This window comes from Gorilla gorilla, chromosome 7 (genome assembly GCF_029281585.2).
Source record: "Gorilla gorilla gorilla isolate KB3781 chromosome 7, NHGRI_mGorGor1-v2.1_pri, whole genome shotgun sequence".
In the NCBI taxonomy this organism is placed as follows: domain Eukaryota; kingdom Metazoa; phylum Chordata; class Mammalia; order Primates; family Hominidae; genus Gorilla; species Gorilla gorilla.
Window position 1 is genome coordinate 94,206,769 of NC_073231.2, and position 8,993 is coordinate 94,215,761.

Consider the following 8,993-nt stretch of genomic DNA (forward strand, 5'->3'; position numbering starts at 1 on the left):
TGGGATTGACCATGGGAAGGGACTCTATGCAAAGAGGTAACAATTAAAATAAGGTTTTAGGCCAGCCATGGTGGCTCGCGCCTATAATTCCATCACTTTGGGAGGCTGAGGTGGGCGGATCACCTGAGGTCAGGAGTTTGAGACTAGCCTGACCAAGATGATGAAATCGCATCTCTACTAAAAATACGAACATTAGCTGGACGTAGTGGTGGGTGCCTGTAATCCCAGCTACTCAGGAGGCTGAGGCAGGAGAATCACTTGAACTCAGGAGGCACAGGTTGCAGGGAGCCCAGACTGCGCCATTGCACTCCAGCCTGGGTGACAAGAATGAAACTTCATCTCAAAATAAATAAATAAATAAGGTTTTAATCCAGCTATGAAACTATAAGGCCTGGACTAGTGAGATGTCCTAGGAAATCTATGCTTTCAAAGAGCAATCCTAAGAGAAGAAAACTATTGAAAGTAGAAAATCCTAAATTCGAAAGATAATATCAAATTAGTGATTGGTTACCATAAGAATTTTAATTATTTGTAAACAGTTATTAAACTTATTTGTGAGTGTTTGATGAGCAATAAGTGAATGAATGAGTGTTCAAGGTTATGGAAATACTGTGAATATTCAAGGTTCTAGGAATACTAACAGATAATACTGTTTCATTTCTGAGATGGGACTCAGAAGGATTCATGGTACAGTGAGAAGGACAGACATATAATAATTATTGCAATGTCATAAGACCCAGGTAATTACAAAAGCAAGATGCTATGGAACAGGGTGGAAGAAGTAGTTGACTTTCCGTGAATTTTTTTTTTTTTTTTTTTTTGGAGAAAGGATCACAAAATACATGCTTCTCAAGTGGAATCTCTAATAATAAGAAATGTACTGGGCAGATAGGAAAAGGAAGAATATTTCTGACCTGTGTGCAGTGGAGGAATAAATACACAAAGCGGCATTTGTGGAACTACAAATTGTTGGTCAGGACTAGAGGCTAGGGTGTGTAAAGCAAGGTCAGAGTCAGAGGTCGCATGAGTAAGTGTGCAGGGATCAGATCAGCAAGTCTTAGGTACCATATTTGAGGCTGTAGACATTCTCCCAAAGGAATTCTTAGGAGGAATAGTTGGATTTTCACTACCTTTACTGTTTGTTTGCTAATTCCATGCAGACAGTCACCTTCTAGTTCTCATATATTTTACCTCATATGTTCCATTAAGCATGTAATATCTACTGCCTTTATAGACCTTCTATCTGTGCTTGTCTAATAAGCCTGATGCAAAGTTTCACATATTAACTCATATGGGTACCTACAGAAATGTAATTGCTTTCTTGGTCAGGTAGGTTTGTTATTCTATCTCTAATCTGTTATATATACTTATCTTTTAAGGGCCTAGAATTACGAAGAAATTTCTATTCTCATCTATTAGTAGTGTGAGCTTCTTGGTGGTCTTCCTAGAGAGGGCGTTGTTTTCCTATGCACAGTAAGATAAAACATGGAATATCATCCTTCCCTTTAGGATATGAATGAAATCTTTCCTCACAACTCTTGGCACTTGCTGTGTATGCTTTCTGTCAACTACTTTCCCTCTTCTCACAATTTCACATAACTAATGAACAATCTCAGAATTACATGTGACTAGAGAAAAGAGAACCACAAAGAAGATGAAAATAAATAAGAAAGCCAAAGAGAAGTAGTAATTGCCACTGATAAAGGTTAATAGCAATTCAATGAAATATTACATGGGAGATAAGAGGTCTGAGGAAGTAAATTATATGTAAACCTAACAAGAGGCAAATGACATATGCTTAAAAATGAGCAGTTGAGTCACATTCTGGGATGTGTAAATAACTACCTAAAATAACATTGGAGATAAATTATGTACTATAGCCTTTATTGAACCAGATTTCTTAGTAAAATAGAGCCTTTGAAATGAATTCTGTAGCTTGAGAAGTTACATAAACTTGCTCATTCTTCCATCATATCAACTAATATGCTTTCTTTCCTACTTGCATCAGTTGAACCTGCAGTTTTTTTTTATTTTTAAATTCAGAGAATATTGAATTAGTGCCAGCTACTGGCATTCTCTCACACATCTGTTATTACCAGGGTCATGCATATGTGGAACAGTCAGCTAGAGGCTTATTATTTAAGCTGTGTTCTCTCTGGAAACTTTAAGACCTAGGAGCTTATCAGAAATGCGGAATCTCTGGCTGTGTCAAGATACCCCAGTGCTCCATAGGCATGGTAAAATTGAGAAGCACTGTTCTAGAGTTTGCACACAGGACAGCTTAGTTGCACTGTATCCACCTCCTTAATGTTATTAGTGTCATGCTCTAAGTAAAGAGAGCTAACCAGTTCCAATCAGAGTTATGCTTGTGGTACTGAAATGTTGGCTTTTCCCTCAAAAATATAACTGCATGACCTGAATTTATTGATATAGCTTCTAACTTTCAGCAGTATGGTGTTTTTTTTTTGAACATGCATTCTGTGCAAAACAACTCTCCTACTTGATAGATAAGAAAAATTGCTAGCTATTATCACTGCCTATGAAGATAGTATGATTTTTTCTCCATTTCTTTCATTGATTTATGCTCTTTACCCCTCCATAACTATGAGTGTTTCTCAAATATGTAGTCTTCTTTTTAGTTCCTTCATTCCTCCAAGGACATTGATTAACCACTATCAAATACAAAGCAAGTGAAGATTTAAAAAGATAAACATGAAGTGAGTTACGATAAACCAATTCAGTTTGGTTAGGTTCTAAGATTGATGAAGTTTTGAACTTTAAAGTTGTTTTCATTTGGAATTCCTTTTGAAATAAACAAGAAGCTATCAATACAGAATACAGAGACATGCTTTTGGCAAAAGTGAGTGAAGAAATGGCTCCCAGTGCCTTCTTTTTTTTTGTCATAGAGTACCTGAAGTTTGGAGCTCCAAGATGACTGGGAATTATGAGAAACCCACCAGATCAGGTATACTATCAGGCTAGAGGTGGGTCTTTTCAGTACCCATAGTTGTGCCCATAACCATACAAGACCATTGCTCCAGCAATGCAGTTATCTGCTTCCCAGTGACCATGGTCTGTTATAACAAATAACTTGGAGGTGCAGAAGCTTGAAGTCTAACTTTGCTCTTCTCTCACTCTAGAGAGATTCTTCCCTCTTAAGTCTATACCTGTTACTTTGATAATTTTTAGGTCTGTATCCCTAGCCTTAAATTTAGTCCCACAGTCTAGAATTCATATTACTACTTTCACCTAAAACTTAGCATATCGCCAACCATGTTCACCACCTTTTTCTTTAGATGGTATATTCTTTACTTTCCTCATTTCAATCTAGACCCACTATTCTACTTAACATGGAACACACCTTTGACTCTAATATTAATTTATGTTCTGTGTTGAATCAGAATCAATCACCAGTAGCTATCATGACCCTTGTCTAAAATCACTCTTATTCATTCCTTCACCTGCACTTGCAGTTAGTAACTGTCCCTTATAAATGTATACTCTTGTCATTTCATGGCTAATCACTGGAGTAGCCTCCAATATGTTGTATATGCATATGTTCTTTTTTGTCTCTAATTATTCTTCAAATCAGTTCATTGAATCCCCCCCAAACTTAACTATTCTTATGTATAATTTTCAGCATAGACATGGCATTTATAAATTAGAAGGACATTTTTAAAGTTCTTTTCTTCCTCTTCATTATTCAGAAGAGGGAATTGAGGCTTAGCAATGTTAAATAAGATGTGACTAGTTGGCAAAGGTAAAAAATACACATGTATTCTGATTTACAACTTATTGCCTTTGTAAAAGAAAAAGATTCATCGTAAACTACTTTAGGCATGCAAGAAAATACCATAAACAAACAACCCAGTGTAAGAAATATTTTCATCACCTTTTTTTTACCAGTGCCATGTAAATAATTGTGGTAGACTAACATTAGATAATATGCTGTGGATTATCAGACATGCCATGGTTTGGTATATTGAGATATACAGCACATATGATGAGAATGATGAAATATGATGGGGAAGGACATTTCATTATGTAAGTGGCTAGGCAAATGGAGAAGATGATTGAGAATCCCTTTAGGTACTTGTGTACCTTTAGAAAAATCATTATCTAAGTTTTTATGTTTCATTTTTTTCATCTATACAGTGGTATTTCATATTATTTGGGTAGTTGTGAGGATTAAATGAGATATTACACGTGGAAGCTTTCTGTAAAATTCTAAGTACTAGAAAGCATAAAAGATTATAGCATGTGGCTATTGCATACTTTACTTTCGGCAGGCAGGCAGCAAAGACTGAATGAGATTCTGGTTAACCTTTAAAGTGAAGACTCTCTGAGACCATTTCTAGTAATTTCTGCTGGGGATTAACAAGTGCTGTGTTTTTAACTGGTATTAACAGAAATGATAAAGAAAAGGAGCTATAAAATGACAGTCTGTTATCAAAATATAATTAGTCCCTTTTGTATTATTACATAGTGTATTAAATACACTTTTCATTAGTTCAGGGGCAAAGAAAAGGAAATGGAAAATGAAATGGAAATTAGATTGGCATCCATTAAAATAATATCGCTATGAAAATATATGATATAAAATTGAATATTTTATATTAATTTAGAGGCATTGAATTGGAATCTAAACTTATACAGTTCAGAGAACCTTTTATGAGCTAATTTTCAATAGTAATGAGAAAATAAACATCCAAGTACAATGTTCTTTTTCCACATTTTAGAACAAAAATAAAAATGAATTAACCCATATCAGTATAGTTATCATTAGAGGAAGGATAGTAATAGGAAGATGAGAAAATATGCCAGACCTTTTTTTGGGGGGCATTTGTTTAGCAATCTTTCTTTTCTTTTTTTTTTTTTTTGAGACGGAGTCTCGCTCTGTCGCCCAGGCTGGAGTGCAGTGGCACGATCTTGGCTCACTGCAAGCTCCGCCTCCCGAGTTCACACCATTCTCCTGCCTCAGCCTCCCAATAGCTGGGACTACAGGTGCCTGCCACCACGCCCGGCTAATTTTTTGTATTTTTTTAGTAGAGATGGGGTTTCACCGTGTTAACCAGGATGGTCTCGATCTCCTGACCCTGTGATCCACCTGCCTCGGCCTCCCAAAGTGCTGGGATTACAGGCGTGAGCCACTGCGCCCGGCCAGCAATCTTTATTTTCTTAATCTGAATGCACTCACAGTTACATAGGTATCTCCACCAAAATGTATTCAGTCATCTAACCATAATTTTAGTATATTTCGTGCTTTTGTTGTATGTTTTCTCATCTTGAAAACTTTTAACCACACTTATCTTTAATTCTGTCAAAGCTGAAATAGACAGAATCATTCTTATTTTGTTTGTTGTTACTAAGAAACTTATTATGGTAATAAAGTTAGTAGTCTTCTATATCTTTCACTACCTGACTCACTGTATCAGGTGAGGTGAGGTGTTCTAATGGTCTGATAGTCTAATAAGGAAAAGCTATCTATGTACATTTATAAAAGCACCCTAGGGGCTGGGTGCGGTGGCTCACTCCTCTAATCCCAGCACTTTGGGAGGCCAAGGTGGGCAGATCACGAGGTCAGGAGATTAAGACCATCCTGGCTAACATGGTGAAACCCAGTCTCTACTAAAAATACAAAAAATTAGTCAGGCGTGGTGGTGGGTGCCTGTAGTCCCAGCTACTCAGGAGGCTGAGGCAGGAGAATGGCATCAACCCGAGAGGCAGAGCTTGCAGTGAGTTGAGATCGCATCACTGCACTCCAGCCTGGGTGACAGAGCAAGACTCCACCTCAAAAAAAAAAAAAAAAAAAAAGGGAAGAAAAAGCACCCCAAGAGAGTCAATTTCCCTATCATATATGTCAAATGTTACCATGGTTTTATTAATATCATTATCTGTTTCTGGTTATATTGGAGTAGCTGTGCTTTTGTCATTCAATGGGTCAAAAAAATAAGTGACTTGTTCATTATAAATTTTAAAGTAGTCATGTCTCAAAACCTAGGGTTAATGTGAAAATAATTTATTTGAAAAAAAAGCTACCGTCATTTGAAATGACGGTATTTCATTTGAAATGAAATAAAGTATTTTACTTTATTTCACATATAAATAAATACTTTATTTCAAAGTATTTCACGTTTTAATCAAACGTGAAGCAGTGTGATTTTAATATAAAAACATAACTCAGTGTCAGTAAATCATAATTTGACACTGCAGCCAATACCTATTTAATTGTTTTGGTAAAATATGTGACTCTTCTTTATAAGACTAAAATTCATTTATCTAGATAAAAGTGAAAAAATAAAAAAGTCTTAAAATGAATTAGAAAAATTTTGTGTGAAGTATTTATACCCAAGATTTCTGTTAACATCAGATATCTTCTTATATTTCAAAGTAAAATGATCACTGTCACCTTAGCCCACCTTAGGAATAAGATAAATATCTTAGGGCTTGACTTAGAGTCTTATAGTTTCCATAGGATAACCAAATATACTATAAATTGTCCACAGATGCAACTTAAGTATTACTATACAGTAATTCTGTAATTGGAATATATACACATTCAAATGCTTTTGACATTTTAATTTATTCATATCAAAGCTACACCTGCATTTAGCATTTCCATTATTTTTACTTTAAATATTCTTGGTATAATTATTTTAAAGACTTCTTTGGCTTTCTGCTTTTAAAGAATTTTGCTTAAATGCTTGCTTTATTTAAAAACAAAATAAGATAATGAAGTTAGCTAGATATTGTTTACATGAAATTTTGCCCCATTTTCCATTTTCATTTAAATTGGATTGACATCAAACTTAATATGACTGTGAGAGCTCAACTGTTAATTCAAACATTATAGAAAAAATTAACTGTGGGACAAGGAGGGACCAGATGCCCCATTGCATGCTCTCAGCCAATGAAAAACAAATCATGCTTAGTCAGATTGGGATGCTATAACAAAAACACCACAGACTGTGTGTAGCTTAAACAATCAACATTTATTTCACAGTTTGGAGGCTGGGAAGCCCAACATAAGGACTGGCAGACCCAGTGTCTGGTCAGCGCCTTCTTCCTGGCATGTGGACAGTGGCCTTCTTCTTGTAGCTTCACAGGCAGAGCAGAGAGATAGATCATCTCTCCAGAGTCTCTTCTTATAAGGGCACTAATCCCATTATGAAGGCTCTACCTTCATTACCTACTTACTTCACAGCAGCCCCACCTCCAAATACCATCATACTGGGGATTCAGGCTTCAACATATGAATTTTGGGGTCACACAAACATTCAATTTATATTGTTAATTATTCTTAAAGCAAAGTCATTCAGCTACTTCTTGAAGACCACCAGAAATGGGAATCCGACTACTTTATAAGGCAAAATATTCAGGGGAGCTTGCAAGTGCATGTGATCTTTCAGATTTTTTAAATCAATTTTTCCATATTGAAATTGTATAGTTCTTCATAGCCAAAATCATTTTTAATAAGGCTGTATACACACATACATACATATATATTCAGTTATTTTTAGAGCTTCAATCCACACACTGTGTAAAACCTTCATTCTCAGCACATATTCTGAAGAATACTACCACCTCTAATACACTATCAGCAGAGCCATTCAACTCTCCATTTTACAGTGAAATTAAAAACATGAAGACTCTTGATTTGGGATACTCACAAGGAGCAGAAAAATGTTTCTGTAATTGGTTTATGAACCTACAATTGGTTTAAACAAAGGAATGCATACATACAGTTCCCATCAAATATTGCATCTCAAGGTTTCTGAGGACTTTGCAAAGATTAGATAGCCCATGTTTCTATCCAGATTTGAATCCTCTCTATAATGTTCCCAAGTTTTTAATTTTAAAAAACTCCATTATTACATGACAATTATTTAAATATTTATGAGCTCTTACTTAAATTCTATACTGGAATTGAATATAGTATGCAAATGAAATCTATATTTTCAGAGTATTACAAAGTGATATTACTTGATCCTCTGTTACTATAACATAATGGCATAAGATTATTCAATTCTGTCTTAAAAGTTTCCCAAGTTTTATTTGTCATTGATACATGTACTTAGCTGTGCCTTAACATTAATCAGAATTTAAGACATTATTTCATGCTTCTTAGGTCGTGAATGGATTCTATAGAGAATAAGATTAATACTTTTCCTCAAGAAAGATATTATAGACTTTCCTTAATGAGTGGTAGGTCTCTATACACAACCATACATTCCTCTTCCTTTTCCCTTCATAGTAAATGGCATGACCTTTCAGTAAAGAGATATTAATGAATATTGGAAATTGCACTAAGACAGTAGTCTGGAGACTGTTTCTTACCTTTGGCTCCATCAGTAAGTAGCTGATTGACTTTAAGCAAGCCTGTCAATGGTTCTATGCTCTATATATTGTATTTATGAAATGAAAACTTTGAATCAGATAAATTCTAAAGTATTTGAAAGTTCTCAAACTCTGTGAATGTCTAAATCGATGCTAACTCAAAAGTTATAATCAATATCTGTCTCGCTAGGAAGTCAGAATTTAAAATATCAAGCTAGGTATAAATATAATTTAACCTAAAACTTTTTCCATTAGCTTGGTAAGTTTCAATATCTTTACCGTACTAAGTAAATGACAGCAACTTTTTAGGTTACCCTGATTTAAATTCAGAGAAACACATGGATTGATATAATAGTAAGGTAAGTTTTTATTCGTGCATGAAACTTCTTGATTAAAAGCTCCTCTATGTGTGTGCATCTAGGTGTGTCTGTGTATGTGTAATATTTGCCTGGCTTCTGCATTAGGGGTCATTATAATGTGTATGACTGAGGAAAAGAATGCTTTTCAGCCAGTCAGTGCTGTATGTGTGTGTGTGTGTGTATTTTGGGTAGGTGCAACAACACATAATAAACAGTTCTTATGTATGAATGATATAGCTTAAAGATGAACTTCTATGTAAAAATAGCTTTTTCTGTTAATATATGTGAAAATGTTCT